This window comes from Mobula birostris, chromosome X (assembly GCF_030028105.1).
Source record: "Mobula birostris isolate sMobBir1 chromosome X, sMobBir1.hap1, whole genome shotgun sequence".
NCBI classification, from domain to species: Eukaryota; Metazoa; Chordata; class Chondrichthyes; order Myliobatiformes; family Myliobatidae; genus Mobula; species Mobula birostris.
In genome coordinates this window covers 4,511,403-4,539,290 of record NC_092402.1, presented here as the reverse complement: position 1 = coordinate 4,539,290, position 27,888 = coordinate 4,511,403, and positions in this window count along the sequence as shown.

Here is a 27,888-nt window from a genome sequence, read left to right as displayed (position 1 = left end):
TGGCCAAATTCTGCTCCTATGTCTTATGGTCTTATAGTTTTATGACATTAGAATTGGACAGGCTAGATGCAGGAAGATTGTTCCCGATGTTGGGGAAGTCCAGAACGAGGGGTCACAGCTTGAGGATAAAGGGGAAGCCTTTAAAACCGAGATGAGGAAAAACTTCTTCACACAGAGAGTGGTGAATCTGTGGAATTCTCTGCCACAGGAAACAGTTGAGGCCAGTTCATTGGCTATATTTAAGAGGGAGTTAGATACGGCCCTTGTGGCTATGGGGGTCAGGGGGATCACCCACCAACAGGAAAGATGCAGTCAAGGTTAAAAGGGTGCAGAGAAAGTTTAGAACACAGAACATAGAACATAGAATAGTACAGCACAGTACAGGCCCTTCGGCCCACAATGTTGTGCCGACCCTCAAACCCTGCCTCCCATATAAGCCCCCAGCTTAAATTCCTCCATATACCTGTCTAGTAGTCTCTTAAACTTCACCAGTGTATCTGCCTCCACCACTGACTCAGGCAGTGCATTCCACGCACCAACCACTCTCTGAGTAAAAAACCTTCCTCTAATATCCCCCTTGAACTTCCCACCCCTTACCTTAAAGCCATGTCCTCTTGTATTGAGCAGTGGTGCCCTGGGGAAGAGGCGCTGGCTGTCCACTCTATCTATTCCTCTTATTATCTTGTACACCTCTATCATCCTCCTTCTCTCCAGAGAGTAAAGCCCTAGCTCCCTTAATCTCTGATCATAATGCATACTCTCTAAACCAGGCAGCATCCTGGTAAATCCCCTCTGTACCCTTTCCAATGCTTCCACATCCTTCCTATAGTGAGGTGACCAGAACTGGACACAGTATTCCCAGTGCAAGGATGTTGCCGGGTCTGGAGGTCCTGAGATTGAACCAGTTAGGACTTTATTCCTTGCAATGTAGAAGGTTGAGGGGAGATTTGATAGAGGTACACAAAATTACGAGGGGTATGGATAGGGTAAAGGCAAAGCAGGCTTTTCCCACTGAGGTTGTGTGGGACTACAACCAGAGGTCAGGGGTGAAGGGTGAAAGGTGAAGAGTCTAAGGGGACACGAGGGGGGTGAGAGTGTGGAATGAGCTTCCAGCACAAGCGCTGCGTGCGAGCTCGATTTCAACGTTTAGCGGAAGTTTGGATAGTCGGGGCACGGAGGGACGTGATGCGGGTGCAAGTCGGTGGGGGTAGGCAGTTGAAAAAGTTTCGTCATGGACTAGATGGGCCAAAGGGCCTGTTTCTGAGCTGTACCTTCCTATGACTCTGTGAAGGGGATGAAAGTTTGGAAAGGGGCTGGCCATGCCTTGGCCCCAGGGAGGTGATTTAACTCTGCCGAGTCAGTACAGATCCAGCTTCTTCCTTCAGCAACAGAAGGGTACAGGCTGAAGTCACAGAAAGCTCAAAGTCATGTTTTGTTAGAAGTTCAGAAGTTCAAAGTTCAAAGTAAATTTATTATCAAAGTACATATAAAGTGTCTATAAAAAGTATTCATCCCCCTTTGGGAGTTTTCATGTTTTATTGTTTTACAAGATTGAATCACAGTGGGTTTGATTTGGCTTTTTTTTGGATACAGATCAACAGAAAAAGTCTCTTCCATGTCAAAGTGAAAACCGATCTCTACAAAGTGGTCTAAATCAATTACAAGTATAAAACACAACAAGGTGATTGATTGCATAAGTATTCAACCCTCTCCCCCCTTTGGTATATCGGTCACACCAAATCATCGCTGGTGCAGCTGTTTGGTTTTAGAAGTGGCAGAGTTGGTTAACCGGAGATTACCTGTGTGTGGTCAAGGTGTTTCAGAAGTATCTAGGAAGCAAGTTCTTCGTTGCCCAGGGCATTGGCTCTTTGCTTGCCGAAGGTCTACGTACCAGTGTTGGAAACTAGTCACAGAACAGCTTCCTCCACTTCAGGGCACCGAACACTACAGCACAGTACAGGCCCTTCGGCCCACAATCTTGTGCTGGCCTCTTGACCAACTCTCAGATCAATCTAACCCATCCCTCCCACATAGCCCTCCATTTCTCGATCACCCACCCGCCCAGGAGCTTCTTAAATCTCTCTAATGTATCTGCCTCTACCACCACCCCTGGCAGGGCTGTCCATGTCCTGTGTTTTAAAAAAAAATTATCTCTGACATCGGCTCCCTAGAAGGTCCTTCAATCGCCTTAAAATTATGCCCCCTCATCGTCCCCAGCTCTATTTTTCCATTCCTATTTCTGACACCCTTCTTCTCCCTTCTACTCACCTACCCACCACCCTCCTCTGGTCCTCCCCCCTCCTCCTCCCCTTTCTCCCAATGTCCCCTCTCCGCTCCTATCAGATTCCTTCTACCTCTTCCACCTATCACCCCCCAGCTTCTTACTTCATACCCCACCCACCCTCCTTCCCCCTCCATGTCAACTATCTTCTCTCCAAACTCAGCTCAAGCATCACCGAGGATCTCACGTGGTCTGTCCACACCGGCTGTGTGGTGAAAAAGGCAAACAGTGTCTCTTTCTCCTCAGACAGTTGAGGAAGTGTGATATGGACCTCAAATCCTAAGAACTTTCTACAGGGGCACAATTGAGCGCATCCTGACTGGCTGCATCACTGCCTGGTATGGGAACTGTACTTCCCTCAGTCGCAGGACTCTGCAGAGAGTGGTGCGCACAGCCCAGCGCATCTGTAGATGTGAACTTCCCACTATTCAGGACATTTTCAGAGACAGGTGTGTAAAAAGGGCCTGAAGGATCACTGGGGACCCGAGTCACCCCAACCACAAACTGTTCCAGCTGCTTCCATCCGGGAAACAATACCGCAGCATAAAAGCCAGGACCAACAGGCTCCGGGACAGCTCCTTCCACCAGGCCACCAGACTGATCAACTCACGCTGTTGCAATTGTATTTCTATGTTATATCGACTACCCTGTTGTACATACTATTTATTATAAATCACTATAAATTGCACATTCCACATTCAGACAGAGACGTAACGTAAAGATTTTTACTCCTCGTGTACGTGAAGGATGTGAGTAATAAAGTCAATTCAGTTCAATTCAATCCTGAGGGTACATTCAATGCAACCTGTTCCATCAGATAACCTACACACTTCAAAGTTGCTGGTGAACGCAGCAGGCCAGGCAGCATCTCTAGGAAGAGGTACAGTCGACGTTTCAGGCCGAGACCTTGTCCTGTCGAAGGGTCTCAGCCCGAAACGTCGACTGTACCTCTTCCTAGAGATGCTGCCTGGCCTGCTGCGTTCACCAGCAACTTTGATGTGTGTTGCTTGAATTTCCAGCATCTGCAGAATTCCCCGTGTTTGCCATCAGACAAACTGCTGAGTTTGAAATGAAGACTGGTGTTGGTGGGGCTGTTCGCCGGTTAGGTCAGGAATGTTTCGGCCGCCATTTCGAGGCGGTATCACCTGTGCTACAGTTGTGTGTTTCTGCCGAGTGATCAGGGTTTATACTGGCTGGATCTGACTGCGAGGCGTTTCAAAAGCATTCAGGAACCATTGCTCTGATTGGCGGTCGTGCTGGTCACGAGTCTCCGCTGGGCGCTCACTAGCTCTTTCCCCTGATCGCCACGGCCCAGCCCTCGGCTCCAATCCTGCCGAAGTCTGCTTGTTAGTAGAGTCTTCTGCTGAGAGCCGGCCTTCTAAGAATTCTCTTGATTTCTTGTTTCGTGCGTCTGCCGGGAATGGTGTAGTTTCCCAGACGAAACTGAGTCCTTCTTGGCCTTCACGCACTGAGATGAGCGGCCGAGGACCGTGTCCCCTTGCGGCCAGGTAACCTCCACGAGGCCTCGGGGATAGCTTGCTCCCCGCCCGTCCCACGTAGTGTCTGGGGCAACCCCCGCATCGGGTGCGACGGTCGGTCCGGCCCCGGTGTCGGGCTTAACGAACTGCTTCCAGTTCTTCAGGCGGCTCCCGTCAAACCCGAGGCGAGGAAGTCCTGTGGACGCTGGAGATCCAGAGCAGGAACTCAGCGGCAGGCCAGGGAGCATCGATGGGAAAGTGTGAGCGGGCGGCGTTTCAGGCCGAGACCCTTCACCAGGACTAAGGGGGAGAGGGCAAGATGCCTGAATTAGAAGGTGTGGGGGGAGGGCGGAGAGAGACTAGCTGGAAGGTGATAGGTGAAGCCAGGTGAGTGGGGAAAGGTCTAGGGTGGGAGAAAAAAGAATCTGATAGGAGGGGAGAGTGGATCGCGGGAGAAAGGGAAGGGTAGGAGACCCAGTGGAAGAGAGATGAGAAGAAGTAAAACATCAGAGTGGGGATTGGAAGAGAAACCCTCTGACTTGATGGCATGAATATTGATTTCCACCCCACCCATAGAGTCAATGAAAGACCTCACACGACAAGACAGACAATGTGATAACGACAGCAAGCTTTAAGCTCCTCAGGGTCAATATCACAAATGACCTGACTTGGTCCACCCAAGCAGAGTTCACTGCCAAGAAGGCCCACCAGCACCTTTACTTCCTGAGAAAACTAAAGAAATTTGGCCTGTCCCGGAAAACCCTCACTAATTTTTATAGGTGCACGGTAGAAAGCATTCTTCTGGGATGCATTGCAACCTGGTATGGAAGTTGTCCTGTCCAAGACCGGAAGAAGCTGCAGAAGATCGTGAACACGGCCCAGCACATCACACAAACCAATCTTCCGTCCTTGGACTCTGTTTACACCGCACGCTGTCGGAGCAGTGCTGCCAGGATAATCAAGGACACGACCCACCCAGCCAACACACTTTTCGTCCCTCTTCCCTCCGGGAGAAGGTTCAGGAGCTTGAAGGCTCGTACGGCCAGATTTGGGAACAGCTTCTTTCCAACTGTGATAAGACTGCTGAACAGATCCTGACCCGGATCTGGGCCGTACCCTCCAAATATCCGGACCTGCCTCTCGGTTTTTTTGCACTACCTTACTTCCCATTTTTCTATTTTCTATTTATGATGTATAATTTAAATTTTTAATATTTACTATTGATTTGTACTCCAGGGAGCGGGAAGTGCAGAATCAAATATCGCCGTGATGATTGTACGTTCTGGTATCAATTGTTTGGCGACAATAAAGTATCAAATATAAAGTAAACTATGCAAATACAAAAAAAATGAATAATATTAATAGATAAGTAAACCATAAATATCGAGAATGCGAGATGAAGAGTATTTGAAAGTGAGTCCCTCGGCTGTGGGAACAGTTCAGTGATGGGGCAAGTGAAGTTATCCCATCTGGTTCAGGAGTCTGATGGTTGAGGGTAATAACTGCTCCTGAACCTGGTGGTGTGGGTCCTGAGGCTCCTGTACCTCCTTCCTGATGGTTGAGGGGTAATAACTGTTCCTGAACCTGGTGGTGTGGGTCCTGAGGCTCCTGTACCTCCTTCCTGATGGTTGAGGGGGTAATAACTGTTCCTGAACCTGGTGGTGTGGGACCTGAGGCTCCTGTACCTCCTTCCTGATAGTTGAGGGGGTAGTAACTGTTCCTGAACCTGGTGGTGTGGGACCTGAGGCTCCTGTACCTCCTTCCTGATAGTTGAGGGGTAATAACTGTTCCTGAAGCTGGTGGTGTGGGTCCTGAGGCTCCTGTACCTCCTTCCTGATGGTTGAGGGGGTAATAACTGTTCCTGAACCTGGTGGTGTGGGTCCTGAGGCTCCTGTACCTCCTTCCTGATGGTTGAGGGGGTAGTAACTGTTCCTGAACCTGGTGGTGTGGGACCTGAGGCTCCTGTACCTCCTTCCTGATGGTTGAGGGGTAATAACTGTTCCTGAAGCTGGTGGTGTGGGTTCTGAGGCTCCTGTACCTCCTTCCTGATGGTTGAGTGGGTAATAACTGTTCCTGAACCTGGTGGTGTGGGACCTGAGGCTCCTGCACCTCCTTCCTGATAGTTGAGGGGTAATAACTGTTCCTGAAGCTGGTGGTGTGGGTCCTGAGGCTCCTGTACCTCCTTCCTGATGGTTGAGGGGGTAATAACTGTTCCTGAACCTGGTGGTGTGGGACCTGAGGCTCCTGTACCTCCTTCTTGATGGTTGAGGGGGTAGTAACTGTTCCTGAACCTGGTGGTGTGGGTCCTGAGGCTCCTGTACCTCCTTCCTGATGGTTGAGAGGTAATAACTGTTCCTGAAGCTGGTGGTGTGGGTCCTGAGCCTCCTGTACCTCCTTCCTGATGGTTGAGGGGGTAATAACTGTTCCTGAAGCTGGTGGTGTGGGACCTGAGACTCCTGTACATCCTAACTGATGGTTGAGGGGTAATAACTGTTCCTGAACCTGGTGGTGTGGGTCCTGAGGCTCCTGTACCTCCTTCTTGATGGTTCAGGGGGTAGTAACTATTCCTGAACCTGGTGGTGTGGGACCTGAGGCTCCTGTACCTCCTTCCTGATAGTTGAGGGGTAATAACTGTTCCTGAACCTGGTGGTGTGGGTCCTGAGGCTCCTGTATCTCCTTCCTGATGGTTGAGGGGGTAATAACTGTTCCTGAACCTGGTGGTGTGGGTCCTGAGGCTCCTGTACCTCCTTCCTGATGGTTGAGGGGGTAATAACTGCTCCTGAACCTGGTGGTGTGGGTCCTGAGGCTCCTGTACCTCCTTCTTGATGGTTCAGGGGGTAGTAACTGTTCCTGAACCTGGTGGTGTGGGACCTGAGGCTCCTGTATCTCCTTCCTGATGGTTGAGGGGGTAATAACTGCTCCTGAACCTGGTGGTGTGGGACCTGAGGCTCCTGTACCTCCTTCCTGATAGTTGAGGGGTAATAACTGTTCCTGAACCTGGTGGTGTGGGTCCTGAGGCTCCTGTACCTCCTTCCTGATAGTTGAGGGGTAATAACTGTTCCTGAAGCTGGTGGTGTGGGTCCTGAGGCTCCTGTACCTCCTTCCTGATGGTTGAGGGGGTAATAACTGTTCCTGAACCTGGTGGTGTGGGACCTGAGGCTCCTGTACCTCCTTCTTGATGGTTGAGGGGGTAGTAACTGTTCCTGAACCTGGTGGAGAGGGACCTGGGGCTCCTGTACCTCCTTCCTGATGGTTGAGGGGTAATAACTGTTCCTGAACCTGGTGGTGTGGGTCCTGAGGCTCCTGTACCTCCTTCCTGATGGTTGAGGGGGTAATAACTGTTCCTGAACCCGGTGGTGTGGGACCTGAGGCTCCTGTACCTCCTTCCTGATGGTTGAGGGGTAATAACTGTTCCTGAAGCTGGTGGTGTGGGTCCTGAGGCTCCTGTACCTTCTCTCCTGATGGTTGAGGGGGTAATAACTGTTCCTGAACCTGGTGGTGTGGGACCTGAGGCTCCTGTACCTCCTTCTTGATGGTTGAGGGGTAATAACTGTTCCTGAACCTGGTGGTGTGGGTCCTGAGGCTCCTGTACCTCCTTCCTGATGGTTGAGGGGTAATAACTGTTCCTGAACCTGGTGGTGTGGGACCTGAGGATCCTGTACCGCCTTCCTGATGGTTGAGGGGTAATAACCGTTCCTGAACCTGGTGGTGTGGGACCTGAGGCTCCTGTACCTACTTCCTGATAGTTGAGGGGTAATAACTGTTCCTGAAGCTGGTGGTGTGGGTCCTGAGGCTCCTGTACCTCCTTCCTGATGGTTGAGGGGGTAATAACTGTTCCTGAAGCTGGTGGTGTGGGACCTGAGACTCCTGTACCTCCTTCCTGATGGTTGAGGGGTAATAACTGTTCCTGAACCTGGTGGTGTGGGACCTGAGGCTCCTGTACCTCCTTCCTGATAGTTGAGGGGTAATAACTGTTCCTGAACCTGGTGGTGTGGGTCCTGAGGCTCCTGTATCTCCTTCCTGATGGTTGAGGGGGTAATAACTGTTCCTGAACCTGGTGGTGTGGGACCTGAGGCTCCTGTACCTCCTTCCTGATAGTTGAGGGGGTAGTAACTGTTCCTGAACCTGGTGGTGTGGGACCTGAGGCTCCTGTACCTCCTTCCTGATAGTTGAGGGGTAATAACTGTTCCTGAAGCTGGTGGTGAGGGTCCTGAGGCTCCTGTACCTCCTTCCTGATGGGTGAGGGGGTAATAACTGTTCCTGAACCTGGTGGTGTGGGTCCTGAGGCTCCTGTACCTCCTTCCTGATGGTTGAGGGGGTAGTAACTGTTCCTGAACCTGGTGGTGTGGGACCTGAGGCTCCTGTACCTCCTTCCTGATGGTTGAGGGGTAATAACTGTTCCTGAAGCTGGTGGTGTGGGTTCTGAGGCTCCTGTACCTCCTTCCTGATGGTTGAGTGGGTAATAACTGTTCCTGAACCTGGTGGTGTGGGACCTGAGGCTCCTGCACCTCCTTCCTGATAGTTGAGGGGTAATAACTGTTCCTGAAGCTGGTGGTGTGGGTCCTGAGGCTCCTGTACCTCCTTCCTGATGGTTGAGGGGGTAATAACTGTTCCTGAACCTGGTGGTGTGGGACCTCAGGCTTCTGTACCTCCTTCTTGATGGTTGAGGGGGTAGTAACTGTTCCTGAACCTGGTGGTGTGGGTCCTGAGGCTCCTGTACCTCCTTCCTGATGGTTGAGGGGTAATAACTGTTCCTGAAGCTGGTGGTGTGGGTCCTGAGGCTCCTGTACCTCCTTCCTGATGGTTGAGGGGGTAATAACTGTTCCTGAACCTGGTGGTGTGGGTCCTGAGGCTCCTGTACCTCCTTCTTGATGGTTCAGGGGGTAGTAACTGTTCCTGAACCTGGTGGTGTGGGACCTGAGGCTCCTGTATCTCCTTCCTGATAGTTGAGGGGTAATAACTGTTCCTGAACCTGGTGGTGTGGGTCCTGAGGCTCCTGTATCTCCTTCCTGATGGTTGAGGGGGTAATAAATGCTCCTGAACCTGGTGGTGTGGGACCTGAGGCTCCTGTACCTCCTTCCTGATGGTTGAGAGGTAATAACTGTTCCTGAACCTGGTGGTGTGGGTCCTGAGGCTCCTGTACCTCCTTCCTGATGGTTGAGGGGTAATAACTGTTCCTGAACCTGGTGGTATGGGACCTGAGGATCCTGTACCGCCTTCCTGATGGTTGAGGGGTAATAACCGTTCCTGAACCTGGTGGTGTGGGACCTGAGGCTCCTGTACCTCCTTCCTGATAGTTGAGGGGTAATAACTGTTCCTGAAGCTGGTGGTGTGGGTCCTGAGGCTCCTGTACCTCCTTCCTGATGGTTGAGGGGGTAATAACTGTTCCTGAACCTGGCGGTGTGGGACCTGAGGCTCCTGTACCTCCTTCTTGATGGTTGAGGGGGTAGTAACTGTTCCTGAACCTGGTGGTGAGGGACCTGGGGCTCCTGTACCTCCTTCCTGATGGTTGAGGGGTAATAACTGTTCCTGAACCTGGTGGTGTGGGTCCTGAGGCTCCTGTACCTCCTTCTTGATGGTTGAGGGGGTAATAACTGTTCCTGAACCCGGTGGTGTGGGACCTGAGGCTCCTGTACCTCCTTCCTGATGGTTGAGGGGTAATAACTGTTCCTGAAGCTGGTGGTGAGGGTCCTGAGGCTCCTGCACCTTCTCTCCTGATGGTTGAGGGGTAATAACTGTTCCTGAACCTGGTGGTGTGGGACCTGAGGCTCCTGTACCTCCTTCCTGATGGTTGAGGGGTAATAACTGTTCCTGAACCTGGTGGTATGGGACCTGAGGATCCTGTTCCGCCTTCCTGATGGTTGAGGGGTAATAACCGTTCCTGAACCTGGTGGTGTGGGACCTGAGGCTCCTGTACCTCCTTCCTGATAGTTGAGGGGTAATAACTGTTCCTGAAGCTGGTGGTGTGGGTCCTGAGGCTCCTGTACCTCCTTCCTGATGGTTGAGGGGGTAATAACTGTTCCTGAACCTGGTGGTGTGGGACCTGAGGCTCCTGTACCTCCTTCTTGATGGTTGAGGGGGTAGTAACTGTTCCTGAACCTGGTGGTGAGGGACCTGGGGCTCCTGTACCTCCTTCCTGATGGTTGAGGGGTAATAACTGTTCCTGAACCTGGTGGTGTGGGTCCTGAGGCTCCTGTACCTCCTTCCTGATGGTTGAGGGGGTAATAACTGTTCCTGAACCCGGTGGTGTGGGACCTGAGGCTCCTGTACCTCCTTCCTGATGGTTGAGGGGTAATAACTGTTCCTGAAGCTGGTGGTGTGGTTCCTGAGGCTCCTGTACCTCCTTCCTGATGGTTGAGGGGGTAATAACTGTTCCTGAAGCTGGTGGTGTGGGACCTGAGACTCCTGTACCTCCTTCCTGATGGTTGAGGGGTAATAATTGTTCCTGAACCTGGTGGTGTGGGACCTGAGGCTCCTGTACCTCCTTCCTGATAGTTGAGGGTTAATAACTGTTCCTGAACCTGGTGGTGTGGGTCCTGAGGCTCCTGTATCTCCTTCCTGATGGTTGAGGGGGTAATAACTGTTCCTGAACCTGGTGGTGTGGGTCCTGAGGCTCCTGTACCTCCTTCCTGATGGTTGAGGGGGTAATAACTGTTCCTGAACCTGGTGGTGTGGGACCTGAGGCTCCTGTACCTCCTTCCTGATAGTTGAGGGGTAATAACTGTTCCTGAAGCTGGTGGTGTGGGTCCTGAGGCTCCTGTACCTCCTTCCTGATGGTTGAGGGAGTAATAACTGTTCCTGAACCTGGTGGTGTGGGTCCTGAGGCTCCTGTATCTCCTTCCTGATGGTTGAGGGGGTAGTAACTGTTCCTGAACCTGGTGGTGTGGGTCCTGAGGCTCCTGTACCTCCTTCCTGATGGTTGAGGGGTAATAACTGTTCCTGAAGCTGGTGGTGTGGGTTCTGAGGCTCCTGTACCTCCTTCCTGATGGTTGAGTGGGTAATAACTGTTCCTGAACCTGATGGTGTGGGACCTGAGGCTCCTGCACCTCCGTCCTGATAGTTGAGGGGTAATAACTGTTTCTGAAGCTGGTGGTGTGGGTCCTGAGGCTCCTGTACCTCCTTCCTGATGGTTGAGGGGGTAGTAACTGTTCCTGAACCTGGTGGTGAGGGACCTGGGGCTCCTGTACCTCCTTCCTGATGGTTGAGGGGTAATAACTGTTCCTGAACCTGGTGGTGTGGGTCCTGAGGCTCCTGTACCTCCTTCTTGATGGTTGAGGGGGTAATAACTGTTCCTGAACCCGGTGGTGTGGGACCTGAGGCTCCTGTACCTCCTTCCTGATGGTTGAGGGGTAATAACTGTTCCTGAAGCTGGTGGTGAGGGTCCTGAGGCTCCTGCACCTTCTCTCCTGATGGTTGAGGGGTAATAACTGTTCCTGAACCTGGTGGTGTGGGACCTGAGGCTCCTGTACCTCCTTCCTGATGGTTGAGGGGTAATAACTGTTCCTGAACCTGGTGGTATGGGACCTGAGGATCCTGTTCCGCCTTCCTGATGGTTGAGGGGTAATAACAGTTCCTGAACCTGGTGGTGTGGGACCTGAGGCTCCTGTACCTCCTTCCTGATAGTTGAGGGGTAATAACTGTTCCTGAAGCTGGTGGTGTGGGTCCTGAGGCTCCTGTACCTCCTTCCTGATGGTTGAGGGGGTAATAACTGTTCCTGAACCTGGTGGTGTGGGACCTGAGGCTCCTGTACCTCCTTCTTGATGGTTGAGGGGGTAGTAACTGTTCCTGAACCTGGTGGTGAGGGACCTGGGGCTCCTGTACCTCCTTCCTGATGGTTGAGGGGTAATAACTGTTCCTGAACCTGGTGGTGTGGGTCCTGAGGCTCCTGTACCTCCTTCCTGATGGTTGAGGGGGTAATAACTGTTCCTGAACCCGGTGGTGTGGGACCTGAGGCTCCTGTACCTCCTTCCTGATGGTTGAGGGGTAATAACTGTTCCTGAAGCTGGTGGTGTGGTTCCTGAGGCTCCTGTACCTCCTTCCTGATGGTTGAGGGGGTAATAACTGTTCCTGAAGCTGGTGGTGTGGGACCTGAGACTCCTGTACCTCCTTCCTGATGGTTGAGGGGTAATAATTGTTCCTGAACCTGGTGGTGTGGGACCTGAGGCTCCTGTACCTCCTTCCTGATAGTTGAGGGTTAATAACTGTTCCTGAACCTGGTGGTGTGGGTCCTGAGGCTCCTGTATCTCCTTCCTGATGGTTGAGGGGGTAATAACTGTTCCTGAACCTGGTGGTGTGGGTCCTGAGGCTCCTGTACCTCCTTCCTGATGGTTGAGGGGGTAATAACTGTTCCTGAACCTGGTGGTGTGGGACCTGAGGCTCCTGTACCTCCTTCCTGATAGTTGAGGGGTAATAACTGTTCCTGAAGCTGGTGGTGTGGGTCCTGAGGCTCCTGTACCTCCTTCCTGATGGTTGAGGGGGTAATAACTGTTCCTGAACCTGGTGGTGTGGGTCCTGAGGCTCCTGTACCTCCTTCCTGATGGTTGAGGGGGTAGTAACTGTTCCTGAACCTGGTGGTGTGGGTCCTGAGGCTCCTGTACCTCCTTCCTGATGGTTGAGGGGTAATAACTGTTCCTGAAGCTGGTGGTGTGGGTTCTGAGGCTCCTGTACCTCCTTCCTGATGGTTGAGTGGGTAATAACTGTTCCTGAACCTGGTGGTGTGGGACCTGAGGCTCCTGCACCTCCTTCCTGATAGTTGAGGGGTAATAACTGTTTCTGAAGCTGGTGGTGTGGGTCCTGAGGCTCCTGTACCTCCTTCCTGATGGTTGAGGGGGTAATAACTGTTCCTGAACCTGGTGGTGTGGGACCTGAGGCTCCTGTACCTCCTTCTTGATGGTTGAGGGGGTAGTAACTGTTCCTGAACCTGGTGGTGTGGGTCCTGAGGCTCCTGTACCTCCTTCCTGATGGTTGAGGGGTAATAACTGTTCCTGAAGCTGGTGGTATGGGTCCTGAGGCTCCTGTACCTCCTTCCTGATGGTTGAGGGGGTAATAACTGTTCCTGAAGCTGGTGGTGTGGGACCTGAGACTCCTGTACATCCTAACTGATGGTTGAGGGGTAATAACTGTTCCTGAAGCTGGTGGTGTGGGTCCTGAGGCTCCTGTACCTCCTTCCTGATGGTTGAGGGGGTAATAACTGTTCCTGAACCTGGTGGTGTGGGTCCTGAGGCTCCTGTACCTCCTTCTTGATGGTTCAGGGGGTAGTAACTATTCCTGAACCTGGTGGTGTGGGACCTGAGGCTCCTGTACCTCCTTCCTGATAGTTGAGGGGTAATAACTGTTCCTGAACCTGGTGGTGTGGGTCCTGAGGCTCCTGTATCTCCTTCCTGATGGTTGAGGGGGTAATAACTGTTCCTGAACCTGGTGGTGTGGGTCCTGAGGCTCCTGTACCTCCTTCCTGTTGGTTGAGGGGGTAATAACTGTTCCTGAACCTGGTGGTGTGGGTCCTGAGGCTCCTGTACCTCCTTCTTGATGGTTGAGGGGGTAGTAACTGTTCCTGAACCTGGTGGTGTGGGACCTGAGGCTCCTGTATCTCCTTTCTGATAGTTGAGGGGTAATAACTGTTCCTGAACCTGGTGGTGTGGGTCCTGAGGCTCCTGTATCTCCTTCCTGATGGTTGAGGGGGTAATAACTGTTCCTGAAGCTGGTGGTGTGGGACCTGAGGCTCCTGTACCTCCTTCCTGATGGTTGAGGGGTAATAACTGTTCCTGAACCTGGTGGTGTGGGTCCTGAGGCTCCTGTACCTCCTTCCTGATGGTTGAGGGGGTAATAACTGTTCCTGAACCTGGTGGTGTGGGTCCTGAGGCTCCTGTACCTCCTTCTTGATGGTTCAGGGGGTAGTAACTGTTCCTGAACCTGGTGGTGTGGGACCTGAGGCTCCTGTATCTCCTTCCTGATAGTTGAGGGGTAATAACTGTTCCTGAACCTGGTGGTGTGGGTCCTGAGGCTCCTGTATCTCCTTCCTGATGGTTGAGGGGGTAATAAATGCTCCTGAACCTGGTGGTGTGGGACCTGAGGCTCCTGTACCTCCTTCCTGATGGTTGAGGGGTAATAACTGTTCCTGAACCTGGTGGTGTGGGTCCTGAGGTTCCTGTACCTCCTTCCTGATGGTTGAGGGGTAATAACTGTTCCTGAACCTGGTGGTATGGGACCTGAGGATCCTGTACCGCCTTCCTGATGGTTGAGGGGTAATAACCGTTCCTGAACCTGGTGGTGTGGGACCTGAGGCTCCTGTACCTCCTTCCTGATAGTTGAGGGGTAATAACTGTTCCTGAAGCTGGTGGTGTGGGTCCTGAGGCTCCTGTACCTCCTTCCTGATGGTTGAGGGGGTAATAACTGTTCCTGAACCTGGCGGTGTGGGACCTGAGGCTCCTGTACCTCCTTCTTGATTGTTGAGGGGGTAGTAACTGTTCCTGAACCTGGTGGTGAGGGACCTGGGGCTCCTGTACCTCCTTCCTGATGGTTGAGGGGGTAATAACTGTTCCTGAACCTGGTGGTGTGGGTCCTGAGGCTCCTGTACCTCCTTCCTGATGGTTGAGGGGGTAATAACTGTTCCTGAACCCGGTGGTGTGGGACCTGAGGCTCCTGTACCTCCTTCCTGATGGTTGAGGGGTAATAACTGTTCCTGAAGCTGGTGGTGAGGGTCCTGAGGCTCCTGTACCTTCTCTCCTGATGGTTGAGGGGTAATAACTGTTCCTGAACCTGGTGGTGTGGGACCTGAGGCTCCTGTACCTCCTTCCTGATGGTTGAGGGGTAATAACTGTTCCTGAACCTGGTGGTATGGGACCTGAGGATCCTGTACCGCCTTCCTGATGGTTGAGGGGTAATAACCGTTCCTGAACCTGGTGGTGTGGGACCTGAGGCTCCTGTACCTCCTTCCTGATAGTTGAGGGGTAATAACTGTTCCTGAAGCTGGTGGTGTGGGTCCTGAGGCTCCTGTACCTCCTTCCTGATGGTTGAGGGGGTAATAACTGTTCCTGAACCTGGTGGTGTGGGACCTGAGGCTCCTGTACCTCCTTCTTGATGGTTGAGGGGGTAGTAACTGTTCCTGAACCTGGTGGTGAGGGACCTGGGGCTCCTGTACCTCCTTCCTGATGGTTGAGGGGTAATAACTGTTCCTGAACCTGGTGGTGTGGGTCCTGAGGCTCCTGTACCTCCTTCCTGATGGTTGAGGGGGTAATAACTGTTCCTGAACCCGGTGGTGTGGGACCTGAGGCTCCTGTACCTCCTTCCTGATGGTTGAGGGGGTAATAACTGTTCCTGAACCTGGTGGTGTGGGTCCTGAGGCTCCTGTACCTCCTTCCTGATGGTTGAGGGGGTAATAACTGTTCCTGAACCCGGTGGTGTGGGACCTGAGGCTCCTGTACCTCCTTCCTGATGGTTGAGGGGTAATAACTGTTCCTGAAGCTGGTGGTGAGGGTCCTGAGGCTCCTGTACCTTCTCTCCTGATGGTTGAGGGGTAATAACTGTTCCTGAACCTGGTGGTGTGGGACCTGAGGCTCCTGTACCTCCTTCCTGATGGTTGAGGGGTAATAACTGTTCCTGAACCTGGTGGTATGGGACCTGAGGATCCTGTACCGCCTTCCTGATGGTTGAGGGGTAATAACCGTTCCTGAACCTGGTGGTGTGGGACCTGAGGCTCCTGTACCTCCTTCCTGATAGTTGAGGGGTAATAACTGTTCCTGAAGCTGGTGGTGTGGGTCCTGAGGCTCCTGTACCTCCTTCCTGATGGTTGAGGGGGTAATAACTGTTCCTGAACCTGGTGGTGTGGGACCTGAGGCTCCTGTACCTCCTTCTTGATGGTTGAGGGGGTAGTAACTGTTCCTGAACCTGGTGGTGAGGGACCTGGGGCTCCTGTACCTCCTTCCTGATGGTTGAGGGGTAATAACTGTTCCTGAACCTGGTGGTGTGGGTCCTGAGGCTCCTGTACCTCCTTCCTGATGGTTGAGGGGGTAATAACTGTTCCTGAACCTGGTGGTGTGGGACCTGAGGCTCCTGTACCTCCTTCCTGATGGTTGAGGGGTAATAACTGTTCCTGAAGCTGGTGGTGTGGTTCCTGAGGCTCCTGTACCTCCTTCCTGATGGTTGAGGGGGTAATAACTGTTCCTGAAGCTGGTGGTGTGGGACCTGAGACTCCTGTACCTCCTTCCTGATGGTTGAGGGGTAATAATTGTTCCTGAACCTGGTGGTGTGGGACCTGAGGCTCCTGTACCTCCTTCCTGATAGTTGAGGGTTAATAACTGTTCCTGAACCTGGTGATGTGGGTCCTGAGGCTCCTGTATCTCCTTCCTGATGGTTGAGGGGGTAATAACTGTTCCTGAACCTGGTGGTGTGGGTCCTGAGGCTCCTGTACCTCCTTCCTGATGGTTGAGGGGGTAATAACTGTTCCTGAACCTGGTGGTGTGGGACCTGAGGCTCCTGTACCTCCTTCCTGATAGTTGAGGGGTAATAACTGTTCCTGAAGCTGGTGGTGTGGGTCCTGAGGCTCCTGTACCTCCTTCCTGATGGTTGAGGGGGTAATAACTGTTCCTGAACCTGGTGGTGTGGGTCCTGAGGCTCCTGTACCTCCTTCCTGATGGTTGAGGGGGTAGTAACTGTTCCTGAACCTGGTGGTGTGGGTCCTGAGGCTCCTGTACCTCCTTCCTGATGGTTGAGGGGTAATAACTGTTCCTGAAGCTGGTGGTGTGGGTTCTGAGGCTCCTGTACCTCCTTCCTGATGGTTGAGTGGGTAATAACTGTTCCTGAACCTGGTGGTGTGGGACCTGAGGCTCCTGCACCTCCTTCCTGATAGTTGAGGGGTAATAACTGTTTCTGAAGCTGGTGGTGTGGGTCCTGAGGCTCCTGTACCTCCTTCCTGATGGTTGAGGGGGTAATAACTGTTCCTGAACCTGGTGGTGTGGGACCTGAGGCTCCTGTACCTCCTTCTTGATGGTTGAGGGGGTAGTAACTGTTCCTGAACCTGGTGGTGTGGGTCCTGAGGCTCCTGTACCTCCTTCCTGATGGTTGAGGGGTAATAACTGTTCCTGAAGCTGGTGGTATGGGTCCTGAGGCTCCTGTACCTCCTTCCTGATGGTTGAGGGGGTAATAACTGTTCCTGAAGCTGGTGGTGTGGGACCTGAGACTCCTGTACATCCTAACTGATGGTTGAGGGGTAATAACTGTTCCTGAACCTGGTGGTGTGGGTCCTGAGGCTCCTGTACCTCCTTCCTGATGGTTGAGGGGGTAATAACTGTTCCTGAACCTGGTGGTGTGGGTCCTGAGGCTCCTGTACCTCCTTCTTGATGGTTCAGGGGGTAGTAACTATTCCTGAACCTGGTGGTGTGGGACCTGAGGCTCCTGTACCTCCTTCCTGATAGTTGAGGGGTAATAACTGTTCCTGAACCTGGTGGTGTGGGTCCTGAGGCTCCTGTATCTCCTTCCTGATGGTTGAGGGGGTAATAACTGTTCCTGAACCTGGTGGTGTGGGTCCTGAGGCTCCTGTACCTCCTTCCTGTTGGTTGAGGGGGTAATAACTGTTCCTGAACCTGGTGGTGTGGGTCCTGAGGCTCCTGTACCTCCTTCTTGATGTTTCAGGGGGTAGTAACTGTTCCTGAACCTGGTGGTGTGGGACCTGAGGCTCCTGTATCTCCTTCCTGATAGTTGAGGGGTAATAACTGTTCCTGAACCTGGTGGTGTGGGACCTGAGACTCCTGTACATCCTAACTGATGGTTGAGGGGTAATAACTGTTCCTGAACCTGGTGGTGTGGGTCCTGAGGCTCCTGTACCTCCTTCTTGATGGTTCAGGGGGTAGTAACTATTCCTGAACCTGGTGGTGTGGGACCTGAGGCTCCTGTACCTCCTTCCTGATAGTTGAGGGGTAATAACTGTTCCTGAACCTGGTGGTGTGGGTCCTGAGGCTCCTGTATCTCCTTCCTGATGGTTGAGGGGGTAATAACTGTTCCTGAACCTGGTGGTGTGGGTCCTGAGGCTCCTGTACCTCCTTCCTGATGGTTGAGGGGGTAATAACTGCTCCTGAACCTGGTGGTGTGGGTCCTGAGGCTCCTGTACCTCCTTCTTGATGGTTCAGGGGGTAGTAACTGTTCCTGAACCTGGTGGTGTGGGACCTGAGGCTCCTGTATCTCCTTCCTGATGGTTGAGGGGGTAATAACTGCTCCTGAACCTGGTGGTGTGGGACCTGAGGCTCCTGTACCTCCTTCCTGATAGTTGAGGGGTAATAACTGTTCCTGAACCTGGTGGTGTGGGTCCTGAGGCTCCTGTACCTCCTTCCTGATAGTTGAGGGGTAATAACTGTTCCTGAAGCTGGTGGTGTGGGTCCTGAGGCTCCTGTACCTCCTTCCTGATGGTTGAGGGGGTAATAACTGTTCCTGAACCTGGTGGTGTGGGACCTGAGGCTCCTGTACCTCCTTCTTGATGGTTGAGGGGGTAGTAACTGTTCCTGAACCTGGTGGAGAGGGACCTGGGGCTCCTGTACCTCCTTCCTGATGGTTGAGGGGTAATAACTGTTCCTGAACCTGGTGGTGTGGGTCCTGAGGCTCCTGTACCTCCTTCCTGATGGTTGAGGGGGTAATAACTGTTCCTGAACCCGGTGGTGTGGGACCTGAGGCTCCTGTACCTCCTTCCTGATGGTTGAGGGGTAATAACTGTTCCTGAAGCTGGTGGTGTGGGTCCTGAGGCTCCTGTACCTTCTCTCCTGATGGTTGAGGGGGTAATAACTGTTCCTGAACCTGGTGGTGTGGGACCTGAGGCTCCTGTACCTCCTTCTTGATGGTTGAGGGGTAATAACTGTTCCTGAACCTGGTGGTGTGGGTCCTGAGGCTCCTGTACCTCCTTCCTGATGGTTGAGGGGTAATAACTGTTCCTGAACCTGGTGGTGTGGGACCTGAGGATCCTGTACCGCCTTCCTGATGGTTGAGGGGTAATAACCGTTCCTGAACCTGGTGGTGTGGGACCTGAGGCTCCTGTACCTCCTTCCTGATAGTTGAGGGGTAATAACTGTTCCTGAAGCTGGTGGTGTGGGTCCTGAGGCTCCTGTACCTCCTTCCTGATGGTTGAGGGGGTAATAACTGTTCCTGAACCTGGTGGTGTGGGACCTGAGACTCCTGTACCTCCTTCCTGATGGTAGAGGGGTAATAACTGTTCCTGAACCTGGTGGTGTGGGACCTGAGGCTCCTGTACCTCCTTCCTGATAGTTGAGGGGTAATAACTGTTCCTGAACCTGGTGGTGTGGGTCCTGAGGCTCCTGTATCTCCTTCCTGATGGTTGAGGGGGTAATAACTGTTCCTGAACCTGGTGGTGTGGGACCTGAGGCTCCTGTACCTCCTTCCTGATAGTTGAGGGGGTAGTAACTGTTCCTGAACCTGGTGGTGTGGGACCTGAGGCTCCTGTACCTCCTTCCTGATAGTTGAGGGGTAATAACTGTTCCTGAAGCTGGTGGTGTGGGTCCTGAGGCTCCTGTACCTCCTTCCTGATGGGTGAGGGGGTAATAACTGTTCCTGAACCTGGTGGTGTGGGTCCTGAGGCTCCTGTACCTCCTTCCTGATGGTTGAGGGGGTAGTAACTGTTCCTGAACCTGGTGGTGTGGGACCTGAGGCTCCTGTACCTCCTTCCTGATGGTTGAGGGGTAATAACTGTTCCTGAAGCTGGTGGTGTGGGTTCTGAGGCTCCTGTACCTCCTTCCTGATGGTTGAGTGGGTAATAACTGTTCCTGAACCTGGTGGTGTGGGACCTGAGGCTCCTGCACCTCCTTCCTGATAGTTGAGGGGTAATAACTGTTCCTGAAGCTGGTGGTGTGGGTCCTGAGGCTCCTGTACCTCCTTCCTGATGGTTGAGGGGGTAATAACTGTTCCTGAACCTGGTGGTGTGGGACCTCAGGCTTCTGTACCTCCTTCTTGATGGTTGAGGGGGTAGTAACTGTTCCTGAACCTGGTGGTGTGGGTCCTGAGGCTCCTGTACCTCCTTCCTGATGGTTGAGGGGTAATAACTGTTCCTGAAGCTGGTGGTGTGGGTCCTGAGGCTCCTGTACCTCCTTCCTGATGGTTGAGGGGGTAATAACTGTTCCTGAACCTGGTGGTGTGGGTCCTGAGGCTCCTGTACCTCCTTCTTGATGGTTCAGGGGGTAGTAACTGTTCCTGAACCTGGTGGTGTGGGACCTGAGGCTCCTGTATCTCCTTCCTGATAGTTGAGGGGTAATAACTGTTCCTGAACCTGGTGGTGTGGGTCCTGAGGCTCCTGTATCTCCTTCCTGATGGTTGAGGGGGTAATAAATGCTCCTGAACCTGGTGGTGTGGGACCTGAGGCTCCTGTACCTCCTTCCTGATGGTTGAGGGGTAATAACTGTTCCTGAACCTGGTGGTGTGGGTCCTGAGGCTCCTGTACCTCCTTCCTGATGGTTGAGGGGTAATAACTGTTCCTGAACCTGGTGGTATGGGACCTGAGGATCCTGTACCGCCTTCCTGATGGTTGAGGGGTAATAACCGTTCCTGAACCTGGTGGTGTGGGACCTGAGGCTCCTGTACCTCCTTCCTGATAGTTGAGGGGTAATAACTGTTCCTGAAGCTGGTGGTGTGGGTCCTGAGGCTCCTGTACCTCCTTCCTGATGGTTGAGGGGGTAATAACTGTTCCTGAACCTGGCGGTGTGGGACCTGAGGCTCCTGTACCTCCTTCTTGATGGTTGAGGGGGTAGTAACTGTTCCTGAACCTGGTGGTGAGGGACCTGGGGCTCCTGTACCTCCTTCCTGATGGTTGAGGGGTAATAACTGTTCCTGAACCTGGTGGTGTGGGTCCTGAGGCTCCTGTACCTCCTTCTTGATGGTTGAGGGGGTAATAACTGTTCCTGAACCCGGTGGTGTGGGACCTGAGGCTCCTGTACCTCCTTCCTGATGGTTGAGGGGTAATAACTGTTCCTGAAGCTGGTGGTGAGGGTCCTGAGGCTCCTGCACCTTCTCTCCTGATGGTTGAGGGGTAATAACTGTTCCTGAACCTGGTGGTGTGGGACCTGAGGCTCCTGTACCTCCTTCCTGATGGTTGAGGGGTAATAACTGTTCCTGAACCTGGTGGTATGGGAGCTGAGGATCCTGTTCCGCCTTCCTGATGGTTGAGGGGTAATAACCGTTCCTGAACCTGGTGGTGTGGGACCTGAGGCTCCTGTACCTCCTTCCTGATAGTTGAGGGGTAATAACTGTTCCTGAAGCTGGTGGTGTGGGTCCTGAGGCTCCTGTACCTCCTTCCTGATGGTTGAGGGGGTAATAACTGTTCCTGAACCTGGTGGTGTGGGACCTGAGGCTCCTGTACCTCCTTCTTGATGGTTGAGGGGGTAGTAACTGTTCCTGAACCTGGTGGTGAGGGACCTGGGGCTCCTGTACCTCCTTCCTGATGGTTGAGGGGTAATAACTGTTCCTGAACCTGGTGGTGTGGGTCCTGAGGCTCCTGTACCTCCTTCCTGATGGTTGAGGGGGTAATAACTGTTCCTGAACCTGGTGGTGTGGGACCTGAGGCTCCTGTACCTCCTTCCTGATGGTTGAGGGGTAATAACTGTTCCTGAAGCTGGTGGTGTGGTTCCTGAGGCTCCTGTACCTCCTTCCTGATGGTTGAGGGGGTAATAACTGTTCCTGAAGCTGGTGGTGTGGGACCTGAGACTCCTGTACCTCCTTCCTGATGGTTGAGGGGTAATAATTGTTCCTGAACCTGGTGGTGTGGGACCTGAGGCTCCTGTACCTCCTTCCTGATAGTTGAGGGTTAATAACTGTTCCTGAACCTGGTGGTGTGGGTCCTGAGGCTCCTGTATCTCCTTCCTGATGGTTGAGGGGGTAATAACTGTTCCTGAACCTGGTGGTGTGGGTCCTGAGGCTCCTGTACCTCCTTCCTGATGGTTGAGGGGGTAATAACTGTTCCTGAACCTGGTGGTGTGGGACCTGAGGCTCCTGTACCTCCTTCCTGATAGTTGAGGGGTAATAACTGTTCCTGAAGCTGGTGGTGTGGGTCCTGAGGCTCCTGTACCTCCTTCCTGATGGTTGAGGGAGTAATAACTGTTCCTGAACCTGGTGGTGTGGGTCCTGAGGCTCCTGTATCTCCTTCCTGATGGTTGAGGGGGTAGTAACTGTTCCTGAACCTGGTGGTGTGGGTCCTGAGGCTCCTGTACCTCCTTCCTGATGGTTGAGGGGTAATAACTGTTCCTGAAGCTGGTGGTGTGGGTTCTGAGGCTCCTGTACCTCCTTCCTGATGGTTGAGTGGGTAATAACTGTTCCTGAACCTGGTGGTGTGGGACCTGAGGCTCCTGCACCTCCGTCCTGATAGTTGAGGGGTAATAACTGTTTCTGAAGCTGGTGGTGTGGGTCCTGAGGCTCCTGTACCTCCTTCCTGATGGTTGAGGGGGTAGTAACTGTTCCTGAACCTGGTGGTGAGGGACCTGGGGCTCCTGTACCTCCTTCCTGATGGTTGAGGGGTAATAACTGTTCCTGAAGCTGGTGGTGAGGGTCCTGAGGCTCCTGCACCTTCTCTCCTGATGGTTGAGGGGTAATAACTGTTCCTGAACCTGGTGGTGTGGGACCTGAGGCTCCTGTACCTCCTTCCTGATGGTTGAGGGGTAATAACTGTTCCTGAACCTGGTGGTATGGGACCTGAGGATCCTGTTCCGCCTTCCTGATGGTTGAGGGGTAATAACCGTTCCTGAACCTGGTGGTGTGGGACCTGAGGCTCCTGTACCTCCTTCCTGATAGTTGAGGGGTAATAACTGTTCCTGAAGCTGGTGGTGTGGGTCCTGAGGCTCCTGTACCTCCTTCCTGATGGTTGAGGGGGTAATAACTGTTCCTGAACCTGGTGGTGTGGGACCTGAGGCTCCTGTACATCCTTCTTGATGGTTGAGGGGGGTAGTAACTGTTCCTGAACTGGTGGTGAGGGACCTGGGGCTCCTGTACCTCCTTCCTGATGGTTGAGGGGTAATAACTGTTCCTGAACCTGGTGGTGTGGGTCCTGAGGCTCCTGTACCTCCTTCCTGATGGTTGAGGGGGTAATAACTGTTCCTGAACCCGGTGGTGTGGGACCTGAGGCTCCTGTACCTCCTTCCTGATGGTTGAGGGGTAATAACTGTTCCTGAAGCTGGTGGTGTGGTTCCTGAGGCTCCTGTACCTCCTTCCTGATGGTTGAGGGGGTAATAACTGTTCCTGAAGCTGGTGGTGTGGGACCTGAGACTCCTGTACCTCCTTCCTGATGGTTGAGGGGTAATAATTGTTCCTGAACCTGGTGGTGTGGGACCTGAGGCTCCTGTACCTCCTTCCTGATAGTTGAGGGTTAATAACTGTTCCTGAACCTGGTGGTGTGGGTCCTGAGGCTCCTGTATCTCCTTCCTGATGGTTGAGGGGGTAATAACTGTTCCTGAACCTGGTGGTGTGGGTCCTGAGGCTCCTGTACCTCCTTCCTGATGGTTGAGGGGGTAATAACTGTTCCTGAACCTGGTGGTGTGGGACCTGAGGCTCCTGTACCTCCTTCCTGATAGTTGAGGGGTAATAACTGTTCCTGAAGCTGGTGGTGTGGGTCCTGAGGCTCCTGTACCTCCTTCCTGATGGTTGAGGGGGTAATAACTGTTCCTGAACCTGGTGGTGTGGGTCCTGAGGCTCCTGTACCTCCTTCCTGATGGTTGAGGGGGTAGTAACTGTTCCTGAACCTGGTGGTGTGGGTCCTGAGGCTCCTGTACCTCCTTCCTGATGGTTGAGGGGTAATAACTGTTCCTGAAGCTGGTGGTGTGGGTTCTGAGGCTCCTGTACCTCCTTCCTGATGGTTGAGTGGGTAATAACTGTTCCTGAACCTGGTGGTGTGGGACCTGAGGCTCCTGCACCTCCTTCCTGATAGTTGAGGGGTAATAACTGTTTCTGAAGCTGGTGGTGTGGGTCCTGAGGCTCCTGTACCTCCTTCCTGATGGTTGAGGGGGTAATAACTGTTCCTGAACCTGGTGGTGTGGGACCTGAGGCTCCTGTACCTCCTTCTTGATGGTTGAGGGGGTAGTAACTGTTCCTGAACCTGGTGGTGTGGGTCCTGAGGCTCCTGTACCTCCTTCCTGATGGTTGAGGGGTAATAACTGTTCCTGAAGCTGGTGGTATGGGTCCTGAGGCTCCTGTACCTCCTTCCTGATGGTTGAGGGGGTAATAACTGTTCCTGAAGCTGGTGGTGTGGGACCTGAGACTCCTGTACATCCTAACTGATGGTTGAGGGGTAATAACTGTTCCTGAAGCTGGTGGTGTGGGTCCTGAGGCTCCTGTACCTCCTTCCTGATGGTTGAGGGGGTAATAACTGTTCCTGAACCTGGTGGTGTGGGTCCTGAGGCTCCTGTACCTCCTTCTTGATGGTTCAGGGGTAGTAACTATTCCTGAACCTGGTGGTGTGGGACCTGAGGCTCCTGTACCTCCTTCCTGATAGTTGAGGGGGTAATAACTGTTCCTGAACCTGGTGGTGTGGGTCCTGAGGCTCCTGTATCTCCTTCCTGATGGTTGAGGGGGTAATAACTGTTCCTGAACCTGGTGGTGTGGGTCCTGAGGCTCCTGTACCTCCTTCCTGTTGTTGAGGGGGTAATAACTGTTCCTGAACCTGGTGGTGTGGGTCCTGAGGCTCCTGTACCTCCTTCTTGATGGTTCAGGGGGGTAGTAACTGTTCCTGAACCTGGTGGTGTGGGACCTGAGGCTCCTGTATCTCCTTCCTGATAGTTGAGGGGTAATAACTGTTCCTGAACCTGGTGGTGTGGGTCCTGAGGCTCCTGTATCTCCTTCCTGATGGTTGAGGGGGTAATAACTGTTCCTGAAGCTGGTGGTGTGGGACCTGAGGCTCCTGTACCTCCTTCCTGATGGTTGAGGGGTAATAACTGTTCCTGAACCTGGTGGTGTGGGTCCTGAGGCTCCTGTACCTCCTTCCTGATGGTTGAGGGGGTAATAACTGTTCCTGAACCTGGTGGTGTGGGTCCTGAGGCTCCTGTACCTCCTTCTTGATGGTTCAGGGGGTAGTAACTGTTCCTGAACCTGGTGGTGTGGGACCTGAGGCTCCTGTATCTCCTTCCTGATAGTTGAGGGGTAATAACTGTTCCTGAACCTGGTGGTGTGGGTCCTGAGGCTCCTGTATCTCCTTCCTGATGGTTGAGGGTGTAATAAATGCTCCTGAACCTGGTGGTGTGGGACCTGAGGCTCCTGTACCTCCTTCCTGATGGTTGAGGGGTAATAACTGTTCCTGAACCTGGTGGTGTGGGTCCTGAGGTTCCTGTACCTCCTTCCTGATGGTTGAGGGGTAATAACTGTTCCTGAACCTGGTGGTATGGGATCTGAGGATCCTGTACCGCCTTCCTGATGGTTGAGGGGTAATAACCGTTCCTGAACCTGGTGGTGTGGGACCTGAGGCTCCTGTACCTCCTTCCTGATAGTTGAGGGGTAATAACTGTTCCTGAAGCTGGTGGTGTGGGACCTGAGGCTCCTGTACCTCCTTCTTGATGGTTGAGGGGGTAGTAACTGTTCCTGAACCTGGTGGTGAGGGACCTGGGGCTCCTGTACCTCCTTCCTGATGGTTGAGGGGGTAATAACTGTTCCTGAACCTGGTGGTGTGGGTCCTGAGGCTCCTGTACCTCCTTCCTGATGGTTGAGGGGGTAATAACTGTTCCTGAACCCGGTGGTGTGGGACCTGAGGCTCCTGTACCTCCTTCCTGATGGTTGAGGGGTAATAACTGTTCCTGAAGCTGGTGGTGAGGGTCCTGAGGCTCCTGTACCTTCTCTCCTGATGGTTGAGGGGTAATAACTGTTCCTGAACCTGGTGGTGTGGGACCTGAGGCTCCTGTACCTCCTTCCTGATGGTTGAGGGGTAATAACTGTTCCTGAACCTGGTGGTATGGGACCTGAGGATCCTGTACCGCCTTCCTGATGGTTGAGGGGTAATAACCGTTCCTGAACCTGGTGGTGTGGGACCTGAGGCTCCTGTACCTCCTTCCTGATAGTTGAGGGGTAATAACTGTTCCTGAAGCTGGTGGTGTGGGTCCTGAGGCTCCTGTACCTCCTTCCTGATGGTTGAGGGGGTAATAACTGTTCCTGAACCTGGTGGTGTGGGACCTGAGGCTCCTGTACCTCCTTCTTGATGGTTGAGGGGGTAGTAACTGTTCCTGAACCTGGTGGTGAGGGACCTGGGGCTCCTGTACCTCCTTCCTGATGGTTGAGGGGTAATAACTGTTCCTGAACCTGGTGGTGTGGGGTCCTGAGGCTCCTGTACCTCCTTCCTGATGGTTGAGGGGGTAATAACTGTTCCTGAACCCGGTGGTGTGGGACCTGAGGCTCCTGTACCTCCTTCCTGATGGTTGAGGGGTAATAACTGTTCCTGAAGCTGGTGGTGTGGTTCCTGAGGCTCCTGTACCTCCTTCCTGATGGTTGAGGGGGTAATAACTGTTCCTGAAGCTGGTGGTGTGGGACCTGAGACTCCTGTACCTCCTTCCTGATGGTTGAGGGGTAATAATTGTTCCTGAACCTGGTGGTGTGGGACCTGAGGCTCCTGTACCTCCTTCCTGATAGTTGAGGGTTAATAACTGTTCCTGAACCTGGTGATGTGGGTCCTGAGGCTCCTGTATCTCCTTCCTGATGGTTGAGGGGGTAATAACTGTTCCTGAACATGGTGGTGTGGGTCCTGAGGCTCCTGTACCTCCTTCCTGATGGTTGAGGGGGTAATAACTGTTCCTGAACCTGGTGGTATGGGACCTGAGGCTCCTGTACCTCCTTCCTGATAGTTGAGGGGTAATAACTGTTCCTGAAGCTGGTGGTGTGGGTCCTGAGGCTCCTGTACCTCCTTCCTGATGGTTGAGGGGGTAATAACTGTTCCTGAACCTGGTGGTGTGGGGTCCTGAGGCTCCTGTACCTCCTTCCTGATGGTTGAGGGGGTAGTAACTGTTCCTGAACCTGGTGGTGTGGGTCCTGAGGCTCCTGTACCTCCTTCCTGATGGTTGAGGGGTAATAACTGTTCCTGAAGCTGGTGGTGTGGGTTCTGAGGCTCCTGTACCTCCTTCCTGATGGTTGAGTGGGTAATAACTGTTCCTGAACCTGGTGGTGTGGGACCTGAGGCTCCTGCACCTCCTTCCTGATAGTTGAGGGGTAATAACTGTTTCTGAAGCTGGTGGTGTGGGTCCTGAGGCTCCTGTACCTCCTTCCTGATGGTTGAGGGGGGTAATAACTGTTCCTGAACCTGGTGGTGTGGGACCTGAGGCTCCTGTACCTCCTTCTTGATGGTTGAGGGGGTAGTAACTGTTCCTGAACCTGGTGGTGTGGGTCCTGAGGCTCCTGTACCTCCTTCCTGATGGTTGAGGGGTAATAACTGTTCCTGAAGCTGGTGGTATGGGTCCTGAGGCTCCTGTACCTCCTTCCTGATGGTTGAGGGGGTAATAACTGTTCCTGAAGCTGGTGGTGTGGGACCTGAGACTCCTGTACATCCTAACTGATGGTTGAGGGGTAATAACTGTTCCTGAAGCTGGTGGTGTGGGTCCTGAGGCTCCTGTCCCTCCTTCCTGATGGTTGAGGGGGTAATAACTGTTCCTGAACCTGGTGGTGTGGGTCCTGAGGCTCCTGTACCTCCTTCTTGATGGTTCAGGGGGTAGTAACTATTCCTGAACCTGGTGGTGTGGGACCTGAGGCTCCTGTACCTCCTTCCTGATAGTTGAGGGGTAATAACTGTTCCTGAACCTGGTGGTGTGGGTCCTGAGGCTCCTGTATCTCCTTCCTGATGGTTGAGGGGTAATAACTGTTCCTGAACCTGGTGGTGTGGGTCCTGAGGCTCCTGTACCTCCTTCCTGTTGGTTGAGGGGGTAATAACTGTTCCTGAACCTGGTGGTGTGGGTCCTGAGGCTCCTGTACCTCCTTCTTGATGTTTCAGGGGGTAGTAACTGTTCCTGAACCTGGTGGTGTGGGACCTGAGGCTCCTGTATCTCCTTCCTGATAGTTGAGGGGTAATAACTGTTCCTGAACCTGGTGGTGTGGGTCCTGAGGCTCCTGTATCTCCTTCCTGATGGTTGAGGGGGTAATAACTGCTCCTGAACCTGGTGGTGTGGGACCTGAGGCTCCTGTACCTCCTTCCTG